General features: G+C 35.7%; 1 pseudogene; it reads left to right on the plus strand.

Moving 5' to 3' along the window:
- Nucleotides 1-290: 290 nt before the first annotated feature.
- Nucleotides 291-4572, plus strand: LOC103459929 (olfactory receptor 1M1-like; annotated as a pseudogene).
- Nucleotides 4573-6672: the final 2100 nt, after the last annotated feature.

Below are 6672 nucleotides of genomic sequence, written 5' to 3' on the forward strand. Positions count from 1 at the left end.
AGTAAATGAMCTCAAACTTGCATAACTTAGTGGTACGGTCACATGCTGGGATGTGACGTGTCAGTGGAAAATTAGATGAGAAGACAGCACATAAATTAAACATGAAGCAACACAGACCCTGTAGACTGACTCTGCCTGGATGGAGTCTACCACTTGCATGCACAGGTTAAGGGTCTGTTTGAGATTTTCTTGAGCACATCTGTTTTTAAAGAGTKTAGTCAGTATTTTCACATAAACTTAGAATTCACTGACATCACACAGTTTTCTGGGTCTTTTAAATTTCCTGTACCATGTCCAACGTCTCTCAGTCTAACACCTCTGTTGAGCGGCAATATCAGGAGTTCCTGGAAGATGTGATCACCTTCACTCTTTGCACAATCATATCCTGCGTGTTTCTCTTCATTAATGGAACCATGTTGTTCACTCTGAGGAGTAAATCTGTGTTTCGGGACACCTGTCGGTACATTCTCCTGTTCAACCTCCTTCTTGCAGATACTGTACAGTTATCACTGAGTATGGTTCTGTTCCTGCTTGTTGTTTGTAGAATTAAACTAACATATCCTTTATGTGGTTCTGTAACTTCATTATCAAATCTGACCAATGTAATCTCTCCTCTGACGCTGATGGTGATGTCTCTGGAGCGCTGTGTAGCTGTGTGCCTCCCATTGAGGCATGCTGTCATCATCACCATCACCAACATCAGAATGGCTATTGTTGCTCTCTGGGCTCTCAGCTCTTTACACAATTTGACTCGTATTGCTTTGCTGTTGGACTTTCCATTCGGAGATCTAGAGACTCTGCAGATGGAACGCTTTTGCTCTGACTTTGCTATGCTGCTTGGCCCCAGCTCTAAAGATTATGACAATGTCTTCACTGGTTGTCTGTTTGTTTCAGCCGGTCTAATAGTAATTTCCTCCTATGTTGGTGTAATTATAGCAGCCAGGTCGGCCTCTGTGGACAAATCTTCCGCCCTGAAGGCTCGTAACACCCTGCTGCTACATCTGGTGCAGTTGTGTCTCAGTCTGTCCTCAACTGTTCATAACCCAATCCTAGGACCCATTTCAAAAACCATTACAAGGGTAGAATTTAACCGATTACAAAGATTTCTTTATATAATCCTTATTATTTCCCCCAGATGTTTAAGTTCTCTCATCTACGGCCTTAGGGATCAGACCGTCAGACCCGTCCTCCTGCACCATCTACGCTGCTGAGTTAAGTCAAMGATGTTTCAGCTAAATGTTGCTAAATTAAGTTAAGGTGATTAAAAACATTTCTGAGCGAGGAATAGAGAGATACTTTCAGCTACTACTGTAAATGCTAAATTAAACTGCTTGGAAAAACATAAACAATCAATTGCAGCATTTATTAAAGCAGCAAAGCTGATTATGTTTGAAAGTAAAATGAAGATTCAGTGTTGGTTCATCAGTATGCTGTGAAGAGGCTGTGCATGGATCAAATCATTTCTGTCTGCAGCTTTTCTCCATTAACCCAATGCTTCTCAGAGGAAGGTATTCCAGGTAGCTCAAAGTGTTAATGCACTTCACTTTTAGGTCACATAAACATGTAATATGGGTCAGTAACACTTGAGGTTATATATTCAGCTTGTAGGGGTTTTGAAATGTCAGTCATGTGAGTTAAAGAATTTTGTAAATTACAAGATGTTTGTAAAATAATTCCTGAGAAACCAACTGTAATTTCTTCAAAATGACATATTTCCTTCAACTTCATCCAAAAGCTATTCAATAAGATTGTTTTTTGCAAATCTGCTAATCTATCAATGCAATAATAGTGATGTAATTATTTTTTTTCACTTAGTGTGTTAGCTAACTGAAAACATTTAGCACACAAGCTTTATTTAGGGGAATGTTATTTATATATTACAAAACGGTAATTCAATTGGYCGTTTTGAAAACTTTCTGTTGAATAAATTTTGACATCGGTGATGACTTAGACGTTTATACTCTTGCTCTTACTTTGAAGTGGTGAAATCTACGCAGCAATTCTGTTTCCTTGACTCATGTTTTTTTTCCAGCAAATAGCAAATATACAGTAAATACATGAGGCTAGAGAAGAATACGACATATGAATAAACAACCACTGGGTGTTAAATACACGCAAAAAATCGCATGTGTAAATTGTTTTAACAGCTTCTCCACCCGAGATGAGATGCTGTTTACTCTACACCCAGAATGCATAGCTGTAGAACTACAACAAAACATTTAAATATCAGAATATCAAAAGCACTTGAAAAGTATTTACACTCAAAGATATAGGTTTTCTTAGACTGTGCTTTGTGTAGACTGAATGTATTGTTCAGCATGAACTGATGTGTTAAAATATAACTGTAAAATCAGAAATGTTTTCTGTGCAGCTGTTCATAACATCTTTATGATTAAACATGGAGCTAAATCCCTACCAAGTTGATTCTGTGTAATTAAAATGCATGTTGCTTATATGTAGTATATGCTAAACATTTTTCTTGATATTTGTCTTTATAGGGTATGATTAGCATCAGTTCCTCTCTAAAGTTAAAGTAAGTGAGTCTCCCTCTGATTGGTCAGTGCTAGCCGCTCAGTTAGCGGTGACGTCCTATAAGATCAGTAGCTCAGGTCCAAATTAACGTAGCCTCTGCAATAACTAATAATGTCCAAACTGTCTTTAGTACATAAAACAGAGAAGTAAACATAGAGTTTAAAGATATGTTTTACGAAGAAGAAACTGGATGGATGAAACAAATACACTGTTAATATTTGTAGTTTTTTTAGTATAGTCACTTGACCTCCAAATCCAACAACAGGCTCTGCATTAAATTACATAAAATAACAAAACAGGTGTAGAATTAAGACGTCTAACTTTAACTACAGGTCTGTATCTGATTGTGTTTTAAGTTAAAACATGTTTTTYTGCATYAAGTTGCTCACAGTGTTGGAGGACCCAGAAATGATTTCAAGTGTACCAATACTTTATAGTATTACTCAAGAGAAATGCAAATGTTATTACCCATGACAGACAGACAGACAGACAGACAGACAGACAGACAGACAGACAGACAGACAGACAGACAGACAGACAGACAGACAGACAGACAGATTAAGCATTACCTCCTTTAATGTCATACTGATTAGAAATAAAGAGTGCTGATTATTAAATGCTAATCTTTACTCCAGTTCCAAAAATGTACAAACATTTGTTGTTGTTTTTTTAATTTTTTGGTTGGTTTGTGTCATTTTCATTTGTTTTCTTTTTTCTTCATATKTTTTCTTTTTTTATATACATATTTTTTATTATTGTTGTCGACTCTCTTCAGGTGACCGTTTATGATGGATTACATGCACATATCTTTCCACAGAGAATATTTCAGATTTGCTCTGGTTGCTGCATCTGAGACTGAACACCTACCTTTCATTTATCCCACCTTGGTTTTCCTGCGCTGGTCAATGAGTGTGGGTCATTTCAGTCACTTTGTTGTGCTTGTTTCCGTTACCAGTTTCCTTRAACTCAAGTTGCAGACTTCAACTCGGGATCGGCTACAGGAAGTAGCAAAGCACTTTTCCTGGTGTTTGGTTCAGAGTCCAACCTCATGGCGACCATGATGCTAACATCTGGTGACTTCAAAATCTCCATCTCGAGAAATACTGATAATCARCATCTCCATTTCTTTTTAACCCACACAACATGTAGTATTCTGAAAAATGACAGTGAAAATGACAAGGCATTACAACATTAACCATAAGCTCTAAACTTCTGATCACCATAGAGAAATCTTCAATGTGATACCCTGACCCGTAGTTTGTAGGAAACGTTTTGTAGGAAACGTTTTGTTGGCGGGGATGCCCAACTCATCCAGGTGGTGAACTTCCTCTAAGGAAAAGGCTGAAATCCTGAAGCAGTTCTGCATCAGTTYTTCTTTCTTATTGATGTTTTAACAACTTCAGTTTCACATTCAAAGCCACCAATTTGGCCTCAGTGTCAAGATGAACAGACATAGAAGAAGCCAMGAATTTTATAAAACAATGCATCAAGTTCAGTTTATTGTTCAAATTGTTCAARATTTTTCAAAGTAAGCCAGYAGATTGCATGCAGTCAGACTTTACAGCGATGCCTCAAACTGAAGACGTATGTAGCGTCAGTGGAGAAGAAAAACTTCCCTTTAAATTATGCATTTATTACATTAGAAAGCAATAGAACTCTACATAAGATACTTCATCATAGAAATGCTATTAAGCTAGTCTTTGTTAGTCTATGACAGCTTATAGTTACTACGTCCACTCAAAGATAAACCAAAGCGTTGTTGTCTACAGGTTGTGTCGCCACGCCAAAATATACAGCTGAGAAAAAATAAGAAGGAGATCGTAGGACAAAGAATCGACTGTGTGTTACGTTTCCTTTAACAATGTGAAATTGCTTTTAATTAATTGTTTTTAAAGTGCTTCAGAGAGAAGTAATGTGTAAAGAAAGCAACTGACTAACTTCATAATAAAAGCTTGGGTACAACAATTAGAGAAGGTTATATTCTAAATTACCTCTGTGACCGTCGACCTGCAGGTTCAGCAGATGCTCCACTGTGTTTGAATCTCTCAAACAGTTGTTTTGCAGAAATAGAATTGCCCGAGGCCGCATATTCTTCCGGCACCAAAAATAGTCGCTCTCACGTTTATCTTTGAATTGTTATATAACATGAATATTGGTTTGAATTATTGGTAACTGTAGTAGATGATACCAACATATATGGATAACCATTTCACAAATATTTTTTATTCAATTTTAAAACAAAATGTAAGGTAGATATGAAAAGAAATTAAAATTATATAAATATATATATATATATATTTTTTTTTTAATCTACATGAATGACCTTATTTTAACCCCAAAACATCAGTTCAGTTCAATATTTACATTTGTGAGCATGGCCAAATTAAATGATCACTTACTATGTAGATTTCAGTCAAGGTTTGTGAAAATTCTATTTATTTAAATTATATTTACTAAGCCTCTGAATCACTTTTTAGAGTGAACATTCTTCCTGTTATTTTTAAACTTTATTCGCCAAAGCCTTGACCGCCATCTTTAATCCCCTATTACAGCTTTCCATTGCAGGCTCAAAGCTGATCTTCAAAATTGAACTCCAGATTCCACCATGCTATCAAAACATCAGCAGGTCACATGACCACAGCGTGTCTGCTCTCCGCCGCTCCAGTTGTTGTTTCACCTACCTCAACGATGAGTCCAGCAGATCCTCACTGTAGCGATTCCTCTTTATGTCCATCCTCGATCTGATGCTAATCCCTGACGCCATTTTTGTTTCTCAGATGTTTCAGCAAGTCCAGCAGCCAAACAAAACGCTGCACTACGTAAAAGAGCCACAGAAAAACARAAYRAATCCCCTCAATAGCGTCATCTGGGAAAAATAAACAATTTAGAAAAAGGTAAATAATCGCAGCGATCTCCAAATATGGCGTTCAACCAAACATCCAGCAACATAATCGCTATTACGATACCCTGATACTCCAGCAAGTGGATTAAAGCGCCAAAATTCTTCTTCTTCTTGTGTTGGCAGACCAGTTACAGCGATACATTACTGCCACCAACTGGACTGGGTTGTGGTCAGGAAGTTAACTGGGGGAWAAAAGTGAAATAATTCAAAACGTTACTATTTATTAAACCAAGTAMGTAAATTAACWATTTTTAACTAAATTCTKTTTGATTTGTATTTTTAAAATATGATATGATTTGACAATTTCTTTTTCTGTATCTCTTCCAAAATTACGCTCAATTGTAAATTTGATGCTCTTTTTATTAGTTGCTTTATTTAACTGTTGCCTTTCTGATTCATAATGCAATCTATTCCATAAACACATGCTGCACTGTTTCAGGCAGACTGCATTTATTGTACACTGACCCATTCAATAAATTACTGAAAAAAAACACAGAAAAAAATATTTCTTTCAGGAAGTTATTTTCTACTAAGTGAAACATATTATATAGATTAACTACAGCTTGATTAATCTATATAATTAATCTTTTATTCATGCTAATAAAAGCTTGAAAGCCTTTATTTCTGTTAATTATGATGATTGTACACTTGCAAGTGATGAAAGTATGACATTTAAAATTAAAATGTTACATTAGACCCTTGAAGCTGCAGTTTGTAAGTTTTATAGAAAAAATATGCTTTTACATATCTGTTAAAGCTGTCACATGTTTCTACAGTATGTTATTTGACTTCTCTTCAGGATTACTAGATCTGACTGATAGCCACAGCCCAAAAGAAGTTCAAATTCAAAATCAAAAGTCCTTTATTGATCCCAAAGGGAAATTAAATGTTTGTTTAAGTTCAGTTTGATTTCCATTTTACAATACTATGACTACAAAATGACACTTGATCATTAATGACTGTTAAACATGATGTCATGTTTGACAGACATTTCAAAAATAAATAAGATAAAATGAATTAATTGCAAGGACATGTCATTTTTATTAAAATATACAAGTTTTTGGCTTTTCTGCCACACAGTGACAACATTTTTTTTTAATCTATCAACTCTTCCTAAAAACCTGCCAAATGTTGTGAAAAAGAGCCCAAATTTTAATGACYTTTTTTGTTGTTCTTTGCCTCATGAAAAAACTCTAGTCCATCCTGGCCCCCTGATAAATTTGTTCTAGAACCGTCAC

This window comes from Poecilia reticulata, unplaced genomic scaffold (genome assembly GCF_000633615.1).
Source record: "Poecilia reticulata strain Guanapo unplaced genomic scaffold, Guppy_female_1.0+MT scaffold_131, whole genome shotgun sequence".
Taxonomy (NCBI): domain Eukaryota; kingdom Metazoa; phylum Chordata; class Actinopteri; order Cyprinodontiformes; family Poeciliidae; genus Poecilia; species Poecilia reticulata.